At 31.2% G+C, this 22261-nt stretch overlaps 1 pseudogene; it reads right to left on the reverse strand.

The window, feature by feature from the left end:
• Positions 1-21536, reverse strand: part of LOC139488349 (ras-related protein Rap-2a pseudogene) — a 29809-nt pseudogene extending 8273 nt beyond the window's left edge.
• Positions 21537-22261: the final 725 nt, after the last annotated feature.

Below are 22261 nucleotides of genomic sequence, written 5' to 3' on the forward strand. Positions count from 1 at the left end.
TTTGGAATTCATTCACCGAATTTGTACCGTTATTTTTTTTAAAGTTTGAACAATCTGATAAACAACAGTAGTGATTTTAGTGTAATATCCAATAAAATAAATGAAAATCTTAACACCGCGTGTCGATTAAACTTGACCACGTTTATTTAAAAACAAATGTTATTTTTACTCTACAAGCAAAGACTCTATACATTAATTATCTAGAACTTCAGAAGCTCAGAATCTATTTTTATCACCGACTGCTTTGTTCAGATTCAACTATGAATAATGGCCTGCCAGAAGCCTTGATGAAATTAATAAAATTTGTACTTATTTTGTCGTGTTCTAATTCATTAATTATAATGTAATAAATGTAATGGTGTTCTGACTATTAGCTGTACATACTAGAGAGAGAAAAATGGAAATCATGTGACTCTTATTCAACTGATTGATTATTATACATTAAAGATTTTAAGCAGATTGATTTGAACATGCATTTCACGATCTTGGCTTCATCTAAAGAACATCAGTATTAAATCAATCAACACACATTGTACAATTCAAGTTCAATTCCTGAAAAAAAAGTTAACGCATATTTGGCAGACATGTTTTATTTATTTGATCAATTTCTTTCCATACTAATGTTTTTGTTCTTCAGTATTTATAAATCCCCCTTGACAATTGATTTACTATTTGTAGTATGACTTAAACCCTTAAAGACACACACAATGGCCTTTATGGATGTACTCCATTAATTCATGACCCCATTGCCTTCTATGCTAAATTTCTCAATTTCAAATCTAAATCCAAATGTGTTGAGCCCTGAATTCAGAAGACTGATGATCATTGACTTTTCAATCTGCAGGTAACATTTGTCTTGCTATCAACAGGATGTACTGGACCTTCTGATTCATTGTCCTTATATTGATAACTTTGACGAACTTCTTTCTTGCAACTTTTCTTGCACAATTTGTATGTTCTGTTGTAATTTTCAAATCTATTTGTTTATGATTCCAGTCATATGTGTGAATCTGAAATTCTGTGATATTCGAAATAAAGTAAACAGTAGCATACCGCTGTTCAAAAGTGTTAAATCGATTGGGAGAAAACAAATCCGGGTTACAAAATAAATCCGAGGGAAACACAGGAAGATAGTTTTTTGGTCTCACTCTAGACAATTTTTTTGTCAATATATTTATATGCCTTGGCAACGATATGGACAAGTAAAATCTATGATAGTATACTTGGTTTTATTTTTTGCATCTTCCGATAAAGGTAAAAATCCACTATGGTTTTTGCTGAAATAATTTTGAAACGGTTACCACGTAGCTATATAATTATTTAATATCTACCCGTGTGACGTAAAAACTCGCGATTCTACATCAGAATTGAATCTTACCATGTGTCTGTCAGGGTAAGGATGTGGTCCCAATACTTTTTTGGTGGATTTTACATAGATAAATAAAAAAAATTGTTTGTTTTTATAGTGCTTTTAAGATTAGCTGTACAATTAATTATATATTTGTTTCCAATGCTTATTGTTTTACCAATTTCAAATGTTTTGGCTTGTTTTTAAATTGGTCTATATCAGCTAAAGGGTCAAAAGGGTCCAAATTTAAACTTGATTTCATAAAACAATTGAATAATTGGTGTTCTTTGATATTATGCAAAATTAAACGGTGTATTGTACTTTTTTGGGTTAAATACTTCTTATATGTTTAGATTGTTAATATTCGTTTTCAAATTGCAAAAAGGATCACGGGGGCAAAAAAACCTTTGTTCGTTTATTAAAATATTATTGAAGGTTTTTTTTTCTATGCTAAATGTTATCATGCATTTAGCATGTTTAGATTTATGATTTGGGCTCAGTTTTCAAGTTGATTCAAATTGGGGTCCAAACTTAAACTCTGTTTAAATTCATTAAAAAATTGCATATATGGGGTTCTTTGATATGATAAATCTAATCATGTCTTTTAGACTTTAGATTTTGGATATTGGCACAAATCCAATTTCAAAATCATCAGTTCTTTTACCACATCTATTCTGTGTCAGAAACCTACATGTATGATGTGTCTAATAATTCATCACAATCCAAATTCTGAACTGTATCATGTGAATCAAGTTTGAATGTAGTGTCTATATAGTGTCCCCCCCCCCCCCCCCCCCACACCTGATGAAGGTGCAATCTCTGCATTTGTAATAGAATGTACCCTTGAGTTGTTTTCTTCTCATTGTTGAAGGTTGTACATAGGCATTACATTCATTTGATTTGAACTTTTGTTCTCATTTGCAATCAATACTCATCTCCCTATTTTTGTATTGTCATAACGTCATAAATACAAGATGAAATCTACAAAATTAACTTCATAAAAATTAAGTTTGCTGCAGATTGGAATAAGAAAAAAATCAAATTTAGGTCCATTTTTAGCTAGTATACTTTATTTCTTATTTTATGTACTGGAATGTCAGAGTTGTGATAATGGAAAAACATTTTACACTAAGACCAAGGTAATAATTAATTTCTTTTTAGGAAATTTCAATCATTTAATGGATAACAATTGTTTTCTTATTATTTTTTACAGACATTTGGTGATCCAAAAATAACTGGACTTCATGAAAGAAGACTGATTGCTGAGACACATTTTTGTTGATAAACATGTTTATGATGAAGAAAAACTTAGATAATATTACTGATACTTGAATAAGGCTCTGATCTGTCTTTGAATTTTCCTGTTGATGTTTAAAAATTGCAAGCTCAAATAAAAATAAATTGAAAAAAAGGAAAAATGTGAATCTCGCTGAAGTCTTGAAAACCACCAAGTCAGCACACAGTTGCAACACAAATGAGAAGAGAGAGATATTTGCTAGGAAATAGAATGTTCTCACTGTCTCACCATCAACAAGGCTTTCTCATCAGTGAATAAGAAGTCTAAAATTACTTCTGTATTAAAAGGTCATCAGTATTGAAGACAATAAAGAAGATTACGAATGTACTTGGCCATTTGATAAACATAATAATATTTTCATTTGTCAGAAATTGTTTCTTAGATTGACTAACTAGTTTTATTGATTGAATTATTAGTAAATTACCTTTCATAGTTCATGTAGTTACATGTATATAAATTCTTATACGATAGTATGGAAACAATTTAATACTTCCCTAAATTCCATACCTTATGCAACAATTGTCTTGTGCTGCTAAGTCAATTCGAATTAACTTTTATGTATGTCTATAATAATCTTATTCTTGCATGTAAGCACCATTTAGTGTTATTGTATCATCTTCATTGATTGTTAAATATAATACTAATGCTATAAAAAAATAGTAACATTTATGATCATTTATACAGATTGAGATATTTAAAAATTTATCAATGCTAAAAGAGAATTTATAAATTTAGACATTTTTTAGGAGAATTTTAGAAAGTACTACAACAAAAGCAAACCAATAGTATATGCTCAAATGCACTATTAACTCTCTCTCCAGATAACCAAATAGAGATATGTTTATATTTTATTTAATTGATGAAGTGTATGTTAGTTTAAATTAATATGTACATGCAATTTTAAGGTTTTAAAAATCAGCATTTTTATTGGATTATCTCCCTTTGTACAATAGAAATTCAGGTTTTATCCACACTGTCTCAGGTACTCATGATCAAAATGACTTATATGGTAACCAGCATGCAAGTAAAAGGTTGCAACATGTCTTAATTTTGTTTACCTGTCAGACACAACTTCTGAATGCCAATACTTTAAATTTTTCAATATGATGAACTTGACATTGAATTTCATATCATTTTTCAGTAACCAGAATACAACTTTAGTAATTAGCAAGCTGCATTAACCAAAAATGGGATTACTAGGAAGAAATGAATGGATTTTACTCTTTAAAGTAATAGGGACAAGTGAACTAAAGGAATTTGGAATAAAAAAAAATACCAAAAAAAAATTATCTTTGGCAGCTCCCCCCCTTTTTTAAGCCTAATGCTTACTATTGTTTGTGACACAAAAATCCATTTTTTCTATTTGATTTACCTATATTGCATGTTACAATCTGTATAATTCAAGTATTTATTTTTGAATGATTGATTTCATTAAAATATGAGACATTCCTCAATTTATTGCGAAAATACAAAAAAAGGGGGGGGGCTATCTAAATGATCAATAAAATCTATAAAATTAATTTGCAACCGAAATCCCTTCAAAATATTTTGAACCAAAGAAAATGCAAAGCATTTCTGAAATTTAGGGTAAATTAAAGCGACTTTTGGGCTGTAGGGTCTGTTTTAGTGTGATTTGATGAAAAGGCCATATTTTTTATCATTTTATGTGTTTTGCCACACCCTTATTTTCTATATATATCATTATGTTTAATAAAATTATGTGATTTATACTTCATACACATCCTATCTGTGCTATTAAAGTATTTAAACACTCAGAAGTATTAAAGTATTTATTTCTATTTGAAAAATTTATGAAATCTATGCATTTCAGTAAATGCATCTATAAATAAACTCAAAAATACCCTAAATCCCTATCGTTGCCATGGTTACCAGCAGTGTAAGGGCTTCAAACTTGCATGAATTCTATATGAGGTCAACCTGAACATGTCGGCAAAGTTTCATCAAAATCAAACAACTTTGCATGGAGCACCATCTGCATGGTTTTCTCATAGATGTCCATTTAAGATGATAACACAATGTTGAATACTGTACCCATATTTTTGACATTTTTATTTATTGTGTCTGTTTATTTTGATCACGTACGCATCGTTGTAAATATAATGGAATTTGATGCGACTATCATACAAGTGAGAGGTCCAGCTAGTTATTAAACCAGGTTTAATCCACCTTTTACTACATATTAAGTAAATGCCTGTACCTAGTTAGGAGTATGACTATTGTTATCCATTCGATTGAAGTGTTTTAACTTTTGATTTGATCAGGGATTTTCCTTTTTGAATTTTTCTCGGAATTCAGTATTTTTGTGATTTTACTTTTTGCTATTTCTTCCAAAGGACCAATTTCGAGTTTGTCCGCCACCGGAAAAAAATCGTCAATTATGCGCACCTTTATGACGTCATATACCAGATGGAGAGGATCGCCTATATTCCTGCACTTCAAACGTTCATCAAGCGTCTTCGTGATCGTCATTGTGCATGTTAAACTATAAATATTTTTTGTTCTGTAGTTACTTAATCAAAATTCCCTAATGACAACAGTGCTGAAAGACAAGTATGAGAATTCAATTTGCCCAATAATTCGTGCGATATAGCTTTATAGTTTTCCAACCACTCGCTCAGCATTGGAACTGAAGTGATGACATCCCTAAATGCACGAATGATGTTCACTAAAACCAAAGTTTTTGACGGAAATGCATCGAACACGAAAGTTGTCTAATATTGAAGTTCGTACACTGACCACTAGACGACTTTCGTTTTATATTGTCGATAGATTGCTGTGTGTTTGTCATCGATACGGAGAAGTTAAACCTCCGATCTTGCAATTACATTTTTTCTTCTTCTTTTATTGATAATGGTAAAATTCCACTATTATTTTTACCAAAACATTTGCAATTTGTAGCCATGTTTGCTATTTGTTGAAAATCGTATTTTGACCTCTAGACGACTTTGTGTTTTTTTGTCGATAACATGATGTATCAGTGACATATATATAGTAGCAAGTAAATCTCTGATTTTTGATTCACATTTTTTTCTTTTTCCTATTGATAAACGTACAAAATTGACTAAAGCTTCTACAAAAAGATTGTCATAACCCTGTAGCCATGTCGGCCAAACACATTCCATTAAACAGTAATTGTTATAGTTTAAAATTCAATTATACAACTTTGCTTTGAGCAATAATCGTTCCATAGCCGACTTATTCAAATTGAGAGCATGACGAGAAAGGCGTTCTTATAGATCATATAGTTATAAGTCTTGATGAGATATGATTAGTCCGCTACTATGTTGCTCGTAAATTGAATAGACTTGTTTTAGTTAGGACATGTCTGTTTATTGTTCAAGATCGTATATTAACCTATAAACGCCTATGTTTTTTGACAGATTGCTGTATCACTGACATACATAGCAACAAGGAAATCTTTGATCTTTGAATCACAAGTTATATATTTTTTCTTCTTCTATTGTAAAAATCGACTTTAGCTTCTACAGAAAGATTATTGTAACCCTGTAGCCACGTCGTCCAAACACATTCCATTAAACAGTAATTTTTATAGCTAAAATTCAATTATACAACTTTGCTTTGAGCAATAATTGTTCCATAGCTGACTTATTCAAAGATAGAGCATGACGAGAAAGGCGTTCTATAGATCATATAGTCATAAGTCTTGATGAGATATGATTAGTCCGCTTCTCTGTTGCTTGTAAATTGAAATTAAAGGTTAAAAAAAAACCACACTGGTGGGTACAAAAAGATTTTTGTAATTTGTAGCCTTGCTTATTGTTAAAGTTCGTATATTCACCTATAGACGACTATGTTTTTGATAGCTTGCTGTATCATTGACATATATAGTAGCAAATAAATCTCTGATCTTTGATTCACAAGTTTGTTCTTTTTTTCCTATTGATAAACGTAAAAAATCGACTATAGATTCTACAGAAAGATTATTGTAACCCTGTAGCCATGTCGTCCAAACACATTCCATTAAACAGTAATTGTTATAGTTAAAATTCAATTATAAAACTTTCCTTTGAGCTATAATTGTTCCATAGCCGACTTATTCACATTGAGAGCATGACGAGAAAGGCGTTCTTATAGATCATATAGTTATAAGTCTTGATGATATATCATTAGTCTGCTACTATGTTGCTCGTAAATTGAATAGACTTGTTTTAGCCAGGAAATTGACTATAAATTAAGCTTAATCAAGAATATTAAAAGTTCATTCGAAGTTAATTGAGTGTGCTTAAAATGAATTTCCAAGTGCAAATATAAACGTAATGAGAATTTTAACAATATATTTGTAAAATAAACTTCTCTTTTTGCTAAGAAAAAAACACTTGTTTCAATATTTGATGACAAGCTGTACTTCTGTAGTATATAAAATATTATACATTAACCAATGGGTATTTCCGGTCATGACATATAGGTAATATAGATTGGTAGTCGTTTAGTGTTGTCTACTATGAAAATATAGCCATTCGTCAGCTATCCCACTGTGAGATTCAGTTGTAAATAAACAGTATAACACCGTTGGTAAAACGTCAAAAATCGATTGAGAGAAAATAAATCCGGGTTACAAACTAAACCAAGGGAAACACATCAACTACTAGAGGAAAATAATGGAACATCAGAAACACTGTAGTGTAAATCTTCGTGTTTGCCTTTGCAAGAAAACATTATTCATATCCATTTCAATTAATAAATCAAATTACAATGCTATGGTCATGGACATTTGAAATCTCAAAACAAATGACTTATCTGAATTTCTTAAATGAAAACTAAATAAAGAAAATCGGTAATACCTGACTATTTTATGTCAGTTTTAGTGACTTTTAACATCCAATACTAAAATGACCAGTAACATCTGCAATTTTCCATATTTGTCTTATATATCTGTGCCATTAAAAGACAAGATTAATTATAATTGAGAATCATAGAAAATAAATCGGCTTAAACCAGTGCTAACACGTATTGGGCATTCTTTGTTTATTGCCGACTTTAACAAATGAAACCGGATTAATTATTTCATGTTCTAAGTAAAATACAGTCAGCATTCAAAGAAAAAATCGTTAACCTTCTGGTTTTGTATACGACAAAGGAAGGAAGAACAATTCATTATACAGCAAATATATCTTTGATAAGTTAATTACTAAAATTGGTTAATATTCATTACATTATCGGAGTAGAAGCCATTCTCAAGGTTGATATCGTCTGTAATTCCCACAGAAATAAACAGCTATAAGAGTGCGCCAAATTGGTTTTAGTACACAACCAATTTATTTGTTAAATCTTGGAAGATTTTTTTCAAATGTTGACAGTATTGGATTACACGCTAGACAGATGACCTTGTTTAGTAAATTAAAAAACATTTTCAACAACACATCTATTACAAAAGAGGGACGAAAGATACCAAAGGGACAGTCAAACTCATAAATCTAAAACAAACTGACAACGCCATGGCTAAAAATGAAAAAGACAAACAGAAAAACAATAGTACACATGACACAACATAGAAAACTAAAGTATAAACAACACGAACCCCACCAAAAACTAGGGGTGATCTCAGGTGCTCCGGAAGGGTTAGCAGATCCTGCTCCACATGTGGCACCCGTCGTGTTGCTTATGTGATTACAAATCCGGTAAATAGTCTAATTTGGTAGGTCACATTCATGAAAGGGAAGGGGATTGTAGTTACGACGTAAGGAACATATCCGATATCATTTGTGAAACGGTTATTCCATAACGGTCAACCAACTCGTGATGGCGTCCGTAAAATTTACGAAGGGATGATTTCAACTTCACCATTTGGAACTCTTGGTTTAATAGCTTCCTTGTGAGCAGTAACCCTCTATCAAGAAAATCATGATAGGAAATGCAAGCACGGGAATATCGTATCAATTGGGAGATATATACCCCGTATGCAGGTGCTGCTGGAATGTTGCTACTTAGAAATGGAAATTTCACAATTGGAAAGCTGAAATCATCTCTTTTGTCGTAAAGTTTTGTTTTCAACCGACCCTCATTGTCAATTTCTAGATGTAAGTCAAGATATGAAGCCGACTTAACTGTATCTGTAGTATCCTTTATCTCCAATTCGATGGGATAGATGCGTTCCACATAGTCACCAAATTTTGAATTGTTTAGTGAAAGAACGTCATCTATATAGCGGAAAGTAGAGTTAAAGGATATTGCTAACTTCTTATCTTTCTTCCTAAGAAGTTCCTGCATGAAGTCAGCCTCATAATAATAAAGAAACAAGTCGGCAAGTAGAGGGGCACAGTTTGTTCCCATTGGGATGCCGACAGTCTGTTGAAAAACACGTCCTCCGAACGTTACATATATGTTGTCAATCAAGAAATCAAGCATCTTGATAATATCGGTTTCAGAGAATTTTTTGTTTGAATCAGAGTGATTCTTTACAAAGTATGATTTATCCCTCCCTAAGACAAGATACTTGTATCTACGTTGGCCATTCTTTTTTATGAAGCAAAGTAATACCAACTCTTTGAATTTGTCTTTTAGTTTGGAATGTGGAATACTTGTGTAAAGAGTAGAAAAGTCAAATGTTTTAATACTGTTACAAGATGAAAGAGAGTTAGATTGTATGTACTCTAAAAGATCTTTTGAATTTTTAAGTATCCACATCTGATTCACGCCATCTCTAGAATAGGCAGTTTCACAATAACTTTGAAGCCCGTCTTTGATTGCTGATAAAATAGATGTTAATAATTTAGAAAGAGGTTTCGTGGAGCACTTGGAAGACCCAGCAATAAACCGTTGTTTGTAAGGACACTTATGTAGTTTAGGTATCCAATACAGTGATGGAAGATCCAGTTCTTCATCTTTGGTTGAAATACCAAAGGAACAAAGAACAGACCTATGATTATCCAGGATTTCCTCTTTGGTAAGTGTCGTGAGGGTATATGTTGAGTTTCCAAGTGAATTGTCTATACCTAATTCGTTTATCAAGCAATTAATGTAGTGACTTTTACAGACAAAAACGATGTTATTTGGGGCTTTGTCCGCGGGGACAACAACATATTTATCATGGAGGTCGGATAAGTGTTTAGCAACATTTGGGTCTTTAAAGATTGACGTATCATGGGCATGGATGGACCCATTCAGTTTCTTAATTCTGATTTGTATTAACGACCTCACTGCCTTAATCCATTCGGATAGAGTGTTTACGTCTTCCTTTTCACGTTTAACCCATTGCCTGGCATAATCCTCGACTGAGTCCATCAAAATTTTAAAGTTGTATTTCCAATTGATGGATTTAGGCTCACGATATTTCGGACCTTTCGATAACACATTTCGTAGAGAAGTGTTATTAACAATGTTAAGGTCACCGGTAATAACGTGGCCAGCAGGATTATATGTGAATTGGAAACTAGCACAAGTGCAATCAGGAGGTTTAGACTTGAAGTCGTCAATATCGAGATTCTGCAAAACGCGTTGGTAATTGAAGATTTTAGTTGCAATATGTTACAAATGTGTTAGTTAAATGATCGAAATAGAATGAACCATTTCCTGGAGACACATCTTTTGAATTATAATCAAAATCGTCAAAGATTATGTCAAATAACGAATGAAACCTTAAACATTGTACGTTTTCTTTTAAAATTGGTTAAAAGCAGGGTTCACCACACGATGAAAACTATATAAAGAATTATAATATGTATTCAGTTTTAAGCTTGTCATACTTTAAATGAGTTCTAAGATAATGAAACTCTTTTCACAACTGTTGATCTTAGTATCTATTAAAGGTAAAATAGCAAAAATAGTGAACGCCAATGAAATTTCAAACGGAAAGTCGTTATGAAATGCTTACAAATGAGAATACAAATATGGGTACACAAGAACTCATATTATATCCATCTTAAAATCAAGATCAAAATGTTGCCAGTCTTCCTTTCATGACATTTGTTGTTGTGCAGGTAAACAAAGCACAATATAAAATCATTTTGTACGTTAATCTCGTGACAAAAAAGTAATATTAGATAGTAAACGGGAAGCTAAAGTGTAGTCATTCATATTCACAATAACTGTAAGCATTTTTGTCGGAGGGCATTTGGAAAGACCATTTATTGAATGTCTTACATATCCAGATATATATTATGATCTTTATAAGTACGCATATGTAATATGGGGTGAGCAGCTTGGTCAACGACGTCATAAGGTTGGTTGATTTTTTTATTGCTACTTGTTGTTGACGGTTTTTTCAAAAAAGCAGTCGGTATTTCTGAGGGAACCAATTGTACTCCTTTATTCAACGAGTACATTCTCAGTTGTCAACTTTCTTTATTTGTATGAGGCTCACGCTACGAAGGGATTTCTAAAGAACAATTAAAATTTAAACAAAATTACCTGTGGGCCTCTTATTGTGCTCTAAAGATGATATTGTCATGTTGTTAACTTTTTAATCACTACTTTCCCATGTACATGACATAAATGGTACTAAAGGCACAGTTGGGTGTGCTTCGTATATTAACTGATTAAAAAGAACATTTAAATACATAAGTCGAGAATACACAGACAACGGCTGACAATGGCTAAAAAAGAAAAAGACAAGCAGGCAAACAAAAGTACACGAAACACAACATAGAAAACTAAAGACTGAACAAACACGAACACCACTATACACCGTTGGTGAACTAACAGTCTAACAGATTCCGTATATAGCTATACGCAAAAAAGTAGATTTCAAATTTTTTACCACAAACTTTCCTTTATAAAGCAAAAATCTAGAATTACCCGGAGAGCATATTGAGTATATATCATCAAGTTAAAACGATATTCTAGAGCATGCGTTACCTATCTAAATTTCTTTGATAGAGGGTAAGTGAAAGAAGTTAACGAACAAAATGTTGCTAAATGGTAAATAAGAAATAAGAAAACAAAAACAGTTATCATAATTTTGCCGAACGTTAAAAAAAATCAGCATCGTAACTACTATTATGTCTCGAATATATAACTACAGAATTCGACTTGACGCCAAATCTTTGCTTGTCATGTCCGAAGCTTTTTCATCGAACTCCAATCATCGGATCAGAATGCGTGTTAGCTAGCTTTTTGATTTCACTTACGGATTTAGATGGTTGTCGTGTTTCCCAAAATTCAGTTTTCATTGTGACGTATTTAATGGGTTGTTGTATGTCATTTCAGTTTTTGTGTAGTCTTGTCTTTTTTATATATTGTTTTCACTGTGGCATCTTTAAAAAATATTCCTATGAATATCCAAAATGAATAATTTGCTAATTGTCTATACATTAAATAACTTAATTAAATCAAAAGACATGATTAAGCTTCTTACCTTATTAGCACATTTTAAATGATATTAAAGTGACTTCTGAAGCTATGATATTCTGTGATATAGTTGAAATAACAAATTCAATTATTGCAGCCTTATATGAATTTCAAGATTTGAATCCTGGTTGTTACAATTACAAATTAGTCAGAAAACCTTTTCTCTATCCCCGTGATGATTAAAATCAATAAAACCCTTACTAAATACTACGAACAATCACAGATTGTTGTCAGGAATGACAGAAAATCATCTGATTTCAAAACAAAAAGTTATAAAGCAAAAGCTGATTATTTCTTACAGTGTTTCATCTTGGAAATAACATGATAATCCCACGTAATTATCTAGGTTATTGTTACAACACAAATAATACGAATAGAAAATTAATGGCTAATATACATTTATTGTGATTAGCTGTTTGTTGGGTTTAGAAACAAAATGACATAAATCTGATACTAGGATAGGCACAGTCGTGTGCAAAAGTCTTAACAACCTCGTAAATTCATATTTTTTGCAGCTCAGTTTTCAAAAACTTTAATTTATGAACATACCTTTGTCGTTTATTTATGGTTCGGTGATGTAAATGTCCTCATATGGAAAAACATATTATGTGGTACTAGAGTTTCAATGGAAGAAAGAGGTGAAAAATACCAAAGGGATATAATTCATATGTCGAAATAAATCTGACAATGTCATGACAAAAATTGAAAAACGACCAAAAGACAAACAATATACACAACATAAAAAAGAAAACTAAAGACAGAGCAACAAGTACCCAACCAAAAACAGGGATTTATAGTTTAAAATCGCATCATTCCATTATGAAACAGACTGACTACACATATATGCGCTATTTGTTATTATAAAAGAAGTGTTACCGTGTATTTTGAATTCATGACTCAAAACTTATTATAGTATGTGGAATGGGGTTTTACTTATTAAAGCTGTATAGTTGCTTTATTATTTGGTCTATACAAATATTTTTAATCTAAAATTTGTATTCTGATATCGAATGGCCTATCAACATAATAAATGAAACTTTTGGTGCATTAACAGAAAGAACATAATATTAGTTTATCTAAACTTGTTAAGAGTTTTCAATAAAAATATAAATATGAGCAAAGACATACAATGTAATTCTTAAGTAAAATCCTGAAATACTTATACGTATTGTCTATACGTTGATTCTTATTATCATCTATTTCATAGTACCTGATTCATCGACAAGTCTTGTTTTCTCTTAAATCAAGTTATTTTGAAGTTCAACAATACGTTTACAGACGTTGTCTCATACTTTTCTTTCTTTTTTATTGAAAACTTGCACTATATTTTATGGTCTTGAAGTATGGATTTTATTGTTTATCATCTTCATAAAAAATGTTATATATTTCTTATATTTGTCTTTGCAAATTATTAGGTGTACTGTAAATTAGTTTATTTTTGGTAATATTCATTGACGTGACCTGAACTTATCCATCCCGTCATAGTGTTATTGTGCCATGGTAAATTTGTGTTTTCTTTTCTTCCGTTTTTGCTAATGTGCTTTATTATATTCCTGTTGTTTTTTCTTTTTTGGCATATTTATTTTAATATAATGTTGACTGCTGTACCTTATTTTTGACATTTTTATTTTTCTTGTCTATTTGTTTTGGTCACACATCGCTGTCAATTTAATGAAATATTATTCGCTCTCATACAATTGAGAACTTTAAATAGCTGTAAAACCATGTTTTTCTACATAAGAAAATGCCTGCACCAAGTCAGGCTTTCAAACTTTTGTATCTGGGCGTCACTAGTAAGTCTTGTGTGGCCAAAATGCACTTCTGGCGTATTAAAATTTTAAACCTGTTGCCCTTTGTTAGCTATTATTCGTGTGTTTCTTTGTCAATTGTGTTCTCCTATTTATTTGTATTGCAGTCCTGTAATGTTGTGTTGTCATTTTATTGTTATATTTCACATGGCCATAAAAGAGGGAGGTTTGGCATGCCACAAAACCAGGTTCAACCAACCATTTTTTTCTTTAAAAAAATGTCCTGTACCAAGTCAGAAATATGGTCATTGTTATATTAAAGTTCGTTTCTGTGTGTGTTACATTTTAACGTTGTGTTTCTTTTGTGTCGTTTGTTTCCTCTTAAATTATTTGAGTGTGAATTCACATTATTATAAGACGTGTTACGGTAATTTTCTATCCCAAATTCATGTATTTAGTTTTGATGTTATATTTGTTGTTCGCATCGGATTTTGTCTAATGCTTAGTTCGTTTCTGTGTGTGTTACATTTTAATGTTGTGTCGTCATTTTCTTTTATTTAATGCGTTTCACTCGGTTTTGGTTTATGACCCGGATTTGATTTTGTCTATCGATTTATGAGTTTTGAACATCGGTATACTACTGTTGCCTTTATATACGACATTCGTTATCCATCTGCTTGATGTGTTTGAGCCTTTATGATTTTACCATTTGAATAGGGGCACTCCGTTTGAATTTACCTCAGAGTACGGTGTTTTTGCTATTTAACTTTTACATTGATCTTCTTTTTGATCTTTTTTTTTAACATTTCTGTACCATGAAATATTCATATTTCACCATCACATGGTATATGTCAAGAAAGTGACTTTTTTCTTCTTCTCAGTCGCAGCAATTGCTAAAACACATATGTTATAAATAACTGAGACGCGTCATAGTTTGTGCTATAGTAATCACGGTTATTTATAGCAATCATGAGCTTGCGGAACAATGATTAGTGATTCAAATTTTTAAAGAATCAACTTAGTTATTTTTTTTATGTTTGTTGTAAGTAAACATATTCAAAATTCAGAAACACGAATTTTGAGCATGTACACCATTAATCACCACCAGGATGCTCTCGTATAGTTTGTCAGTACTTTATTTCAATTAGATTTGATACTTATAGAAAGCCTTCACAGCGACTAGTGTTGAAACACGTGTATTTCATTTATTTTCTCAAGTTGTTCGAAAGCCTACAACAGCGACTTATGTTAAAACACGTGTATTTTATTTAATTTTAATTTTAATTTTAATTTTATATATAATTTACTGATCTTGTTTTATTTTTTCCCTTTGCATTATTAATTATTCATATGTCTTAATTTTTCATATTTTGTTACGTAGAAAACAATGTTTTTACTTACGTTTATAAAATTCAAATTTTACAGGATTTTTTATTTTATATAACCTAACACGGTATTTGTTACAAGATAAACACAACCATTATACGTTAAAGCTGCAATGCGTAGCATTATAAATACATTTTTTTAAATTAACAAAAATAGAGTACATTTTTACTATAAAAACAACGTCATTGATATAACCATTCTCACGTAAACCTGGTAAAATCCTGGTATCTTCGATGAGTTTATCTTCATACATATTGAGGGATTTTCTTTTTAAAGATTATTATTTTAAAACATGAGTGATATTACAATTAGGTATCATACCTTTCATTTTATCATAATTATCCAGAATAAACTTTAAAAAAAAATCTGCTATATGTGTCTCAATGAAGATCTGATATCTATTTGTTAGCATTCAAATAAATAAATTATAATGAAAATCATTCCTAATAAATCTGCTAACCCACAACGTTTACTAATATCACTCTTTCCAGGGATATTTATCCATCGTCCAGCTTCAAGTTGGAATATCGCAATCTAAAATTTAAATTATATTATCTTTGTTTTCAAATTCTCCTGGATTAAAAAAAAACACTGCTAGAGACAAGAGTTGTTAGCGCAAATAACATTTGACACCACCCGCATGCACTGGTTTTATCGGGTTCTGTTTTCTTATTTGATTTGTAAGAAAAGTATAGTATATGAATTTCAGTTCTCGTGGTATGCATTTCAGAAATAACATTCCATGTAAACACAACTTACTAATTTATATGTTTTGGTTTTGTAATTTGTTTGGGCCTTGGCAATCGATAGTACCTTTTTAGCATAATAGTCTAAGGATTAATTGGTTATCAAAGGTACCAGGATTATAATTTAGTACGCCAGACACGCGTTTCGTCTACATAAGACTGATCAGTGACACTCATATCAAAATATTTATAAAGCCAAACAAGTACAAAGTTGAAGAGCATTGATGATTCAAAATTCCAAAACGTTGTGACAAATACGGCTAAGGAAATCTATGCCTGGGATAAGAAAATCCTTAGTTTTTCGAAAAATTCAAACTTTTGTAAACGGGAAATTTATAAAAATATCTATAAAACAATTATTGCTGGTGAATTATTCATTGTGTCGTGGATTCATTTGTTCCATGTTAAATCATCTGTCCTTCACATCGTACGAATGTTTAAGAGTAAGAACCAGTCTGTACTACAGTTCTTTTCAGTGTCACAATACTGTGCTCCAACTTATTACAACGACATTAAAGTTTATGACGTTGTTAATTCTTTCAGTTGACAGTTGTTTTCTATTCGTATGATGTTTTTGGCGTTTTTTTTTTATTCTTTCCTTTTTATGTTTATTTTAATCCAACTTGTACATGATGATAGATTCTGTTAGTTCGGCTGATCTCATATCCACATGAGAGTTTTGCATATCACATTTAGTATCTGATAATACAGAACCTTAAAATATAAGAGGTTTTCTGTCTAGATGCTTTTTATTTAGGCTGCAAACATTTAAAACAGAAATATCTTTTAATTTGGCAAAATTAAAATTTTATGATGTCTACAAGGAAGTAGTATAACAGAACAGCATTTATATTTCAACTTATTATTCATTCTTATGCCGAAAAATTATATTGCAAATGGCGGAGTTAAATGCATTTACTTATGTTTATGGTTTAAAACAACTAATTCATAGCCCCATTGCTTTCTATGTTAAATTCTGCAATTTCAAGCATAAATGACGACTTTGTCTTAAGTTTAAATAAAGTGGTAGGTATTTCATGTCAAAAATGTACCTTATCCTGACTCGTGCTGAAAAAAATCAACATACCTTTAATTGCATATTAGAGCGTACTGGTTCCCGGAAATTTCATAGTACAAAAACAGGAACTTGTTATCTGATTATAGTTATCAAAGGTACCAGGATCATAATTTAGTACGCCAGACGCGCGTTTCGTCTACATAAGACTCATCAGTGACGCTCATATCAAGATATTTATAAAGCCAAACTAGTACAAAGTTGACGAGCATTGAGGATCCAAAATTCAGAAAAGTTGTATGAAATACGGCTAAGGTAATCTATGCCTGGGATAAGAAAATCCTTAGTTTTTCAAAAAATTCAAAGTTTTGTAAACAGAAAATTTATAAAAATGACCAAATTATTGATATTCATGTCACACCGAAGTGTTGACTACTGGGCTGGTGATACCCTCGGGGACGAAACGTCCACCAGCAGTGGCATCGACCCAGTGGTGTAAATAGTTATCAAAGGTACCAGGATTATAATTTAGTACGCCAGACGCGCGTTTCGTCTACATAAGACTCATCAGTGACGCTCATATCAAAATATTTATAAAGCCAAACAAGTTCAAAGTTGAAGAGCATTGAGGATTCAAAATTCCAAAACGTTGTGCCAAATACGACTTAGGAAATCTATGCCTGGGATAAGAAAATCCTTAGTTTTTCGAAAAATTCAAACTTTTGAAAACGGGAAATTTATAAAAATGACCACATTATTGATATTCATGTCAAAACCGAAGTGTTGAGTTCTGGGCTGGTGATACCCTCGGGGACGAAACGTCCAAAAGCAGTGGCATCGACCAAGTGGTGTAAATAGTTATCAAAGGTACCAGGATTATAATTTAGTACGCCAGACGCGCGTTTCGTCTACATAAGACTCATCAGTGACGCTCATATCAAAATATTCATAAAGCCAAACAAGTACAAAGTTGAAGAGCATTGAGGATTCAAAATTCCAAAACGTTGTGACAAATACGGCTAAGGAAATCTATGCCTGGGATAAGAAAATCATTAGTTTTTCGAAAAATTCAAACTTTTGTAAACGGGAAATTTATAAAAATGACCACATTATTGATATTCATGTCACACCGAAGTGTTGACTACTGGGCTGGTGATTAATAAAGGCAACAGTAGTATACCGCTGTTCAAAACTCGTAAATCCATGGACAAAAAACAAAATCGGGGTAACAAACTAAAACCGAGGGAAACGCATTAAATATAAGAGGAGAACAACGACACAACACTAAAATGTAACACACACAGAAACGGACCAAGCATCAGACAAAATCCTACGAGAAAAACAAATATAACATCAAAACCAAATACATGAATCGATGTTAAGTATTCTGGTGGAATTGTTTATATTAATTTGTTAACAGAACCAAGTACAGTCTGTTTGAATGATAGTATTCATCAGCATGCAGTACTCTATTCTTTCATTATTAATTAATTTTCAAATCTTTTGACAATAAGTACTTTCTTTTTGAGCTCGCAAACGGCATCTTACCTAAGTTTGTATCATCATAGTGATATTTTTATATTGTTAAAGAGTAACAGTAGGCCAATAGTTTCTTTATGCCAAATAAGCTTCAGAGGAATGAAATACAACTAACTTTCATTTATGTTTTATTCTTCTTCAAACTGCAATCTATTTAGAAAGACACAGCACTTGTACTTGTTTGGCTTTATAAGTATTTTGATATGAGCATCACTGATGAGTCTTATGTAGACGAAACGCGCGTCTGGCGTACTAAATTATAATCCTGGTACCTTTGATAACTACAGCACACTTTTATAAGGTTGTGTCGTTTTTCAGTATAGAATACTAACAATTTGGCAGAAAAAGCGTCTAGAAGCCGCTATGTACATCTTCAACTAATTCCATATAGGTAAAACGTATAAATGCAACAAAAGAGATTGTTTGCAAACGTATCCAAATGCATTCGTGGCATGTTTTTTTTACTATTTAAAGATGTTTTGAAATATCTGAACATGTGGGTTTGATGTTATCTAGATCAATTGAAACAATTTTTTGGCAGGCAAACCAACTATAAGAATTACATGTAGTTGTCTCGTTTTACTTTCCTAATAGTAATTCTGATCATATGCGAAAAAGCACTGATTGTTTTCGTGATGTATAAACATTCATCTGAATATCTTGTCCGTTAGATTCGGAATACATTATGGATTCTTGACTTTTTAATTTAACGTATAACATACATTTTGCAGGATTACTCCTTAATTGTAAAATCGGATATAGTAACTGAACAGTGTACATGGTTTTGCTCTTGTACTAATTCTTGGGTTTGTTAATACGAAAACAATTCAGACATTTTACTTGATTTCCTGCTTTGTTGAGAAGATTTATATTTATTTGATATTGTTATTCATACAATTTGATGTAACATACGACGTATTTGTGGATTGCACATGAAGTATTTGTTTATGATGATTCTTGAATTTATATCTTTAAGATTAAAATAAAACATCGAGTTTGACAAACACAAAATGACTAGTATTCTTTATTTATGAGTAATATTCAGGTATGTTTCAATACTACAAATGAATCCAGCTATGATTAATTTTACCTTTCTGTAATTCTATCTTTGGAACGTGATCTGATGATCGTATTAAAATAGTTTTATTTATTAATCAATTAAAGATATTTTAAATTACGCAATTAAAAAATTGTGACACTCCAGAGAATATTATTTGCTTTAGAACTACAGAACGTACAGTCATGCATTTATCTGCTAAGTGCATTTCCATTTGAATAACCATGTAAAGAAAGCAATATGCCATACATACTGGATGACTCAAATATGTAAAATAAGGAGACGTGTTGCACAACAAAGAACAAGAATGTAATCAACTACAGGTTACTATATAATCTTTAGCAAAAACACAACAGCCATATCACCAATAGTAAGTTAAGTGTAAATAAAAATATTTCAAAAATAAACAGCTCAATCACAGTAAACAATGACAAACATAAAAGGAAGAAGGCAACCTACCACAACCATTGACGATATCAGTTTATTTTCCATTTATGAGTTTGACTGTCTTTCTGAAATGTTTCGTCCTCCTTTTGGACTGTACGATCTAGATGTCATGACATATTTTGTCAAATAAACTCAATTTTTATACACGTGTAAAAAGTAAAATAACAAAATACCAAAAAAATACAGAACTCCAAGGGAAATTCAAAACGGAAGGTCCTGTATAAAATTGCAAAATTTAAAAGCTCAAACGTTTGAACGAACTTAAAATAACATATTACTGACTTGGCACAGGCACTTCCTAATATAAAAAAAATGGTGAATTAAACCTGGTTTTATAATTAGATAATCCTCTACCTTGACAGTAAACAAATTTTAATTTGAAACGCGCTTTTTGATTTTAATAACATCAAGTAAAATGTCTCCACAATAAACTATTCAATCTTTGTTTGGTCAATTTTTAGATTTATTGACTGCGTTAAATTTAGTTATGTTTAGACGACCGATTTCATGGCGATGCAGTTCTGTTCAGCAGCTTTTCAGACAATTGGGAAATGATCTGCACAGGTAACGGAAAACTACTAAACATTGTGAACAAAGATTTATTGATTATAATGACCGTAAGCGAACTGTCTCAACAGTACTGAAATGATCGTCGTAGAAAATTTAAAATGATTCAATGATTGTTGTTCAAATAAAAATGACCGGTTTAGACTATAATTCGTTTGCTAGCTATACTGCTATAGTGGTAACTATTTTGTTATTGTTAATTTACTCTGGAGTTTCAAAACAAACAATGGCAAGTAACATTGTATAATACCATTAGTTAATTGGCACTATACTTCATGAAGAATAAAATTTCATAGACTAGATATATCAATGACCTTTAAGATTTTCTATTTATTTATAACGCATTTAATATAATGTCTTTGGTAGTTAAGTTATTTATATAAAATCAACAAATGTCTTACACTAAACATCTACAATCAAATACTGAAAAGCAAGAGCGCACTGAGTGTTTTATTTTACAAATAAAGTAAATGATCTTTGTTGAAAGCTTCGGCTGTTTTCAGCTTTGAAACATCTTAATGTATCATTTCTGCCAGAAGAAGATTGTTTTTATTCTATAATATTGCAGCTTTAATGTTGGAAGAAACCGTTTATAAATACGATATATTTCAAGCAAACGCAAGAGTTTCAATTAACTTTACCCTCTAGCAATAACATTTGATTGAGCACTTGCAAATTATTTCATGTTTGTTTGTTACAAATCCAGTGATATAAAACTTAGACATGGTGACTAATAATAATAATAAACGCTATAAGAAAATTCTCATTGGTAAATTAATACAGTAAATCCTCCTTACCTTACATGGAAATTGAATCATAATTTGTGCTCGGCATCTTAAATGACATGTTTAATACCATTTAACAGATATCATAAGGAATCCTTCTCTGCTTGGAATTTTTGTTTTTCCTCCATTTGAGTTTAAATCAATAAGAAACTGACATTAAAATTACATTTCATGGATCGTTTAGATCGTATTACAGATAACAGTTATAAAACAAAAGCCGATTATATCTCTTACTGGTTATCACAGAAATATCAGGACGGACCCACGTAATCTTGTTTAAGACCAATGAGTATTAATACAGCTGTGAAAACATGAGAGGTTGATGTTACTGTTCTATGAACCAGAACAAAACTTCAATAATTGATTGTTCAACGTGTCATGAGGTTCATATTTATGTAAAACAATATAAACTCGTTTTTGTTTTGTTTATAAAACGAGTACCGATACATATTAGCGTAATTAGAAATTGTATAATAAGTGTTAGTTTGTTTATAAAATAAGCTAACTTTATGTCCTTCTTGTTGAGAGTTGTCTCATTGGCAATAATACCACATTTTTTTTTTAAATATTTATTTTAAAACAGAGCTTTGGAATCGTTTTTTTTAATTTTCTTGTTAGTTATTGTTAACAATTAGTGATTGTCACAATTTCCTTTACATACTTGACAATAATCATGCATAGGGTTGGAACATGCAAACGAAGTCCGATATTGTTCATTATGTCCGTGTCTGTAATGACATTTTGCCAATGAAGACAATCTTTATTTAACTGGTAAGTTATCAAGTCAGGGTTTCTTTACTCAAAAATGCTTAAGTAGCCCTTCTACATTGTTAATTGTGTAGTTTTTTTTATCCAACAATCACATTTTGCATGATGATTTAGTGGAATCGATTTTAAAAACTACTAAATTCTATTGTGACAATAGAAATCGTATTACAAACGGGATTTTCCATCGTACTATTTCGGTTGCTATATAGGGAAATACCTATATACGATTTG

Source organism: Mytilus edulis, chromosome 9 (genome assembly GCF_963676685.1).
Source record: "Mytilus edulis chromosome 9, xbMytEdul2.2, whole genome shotgun sequence".
Lineage (NCBI taxonomy): Eukaryota > Metazoa > Mollusca > Bivalvia > Mytilida > Mytilidae > Mytilus > Mytilus edulis.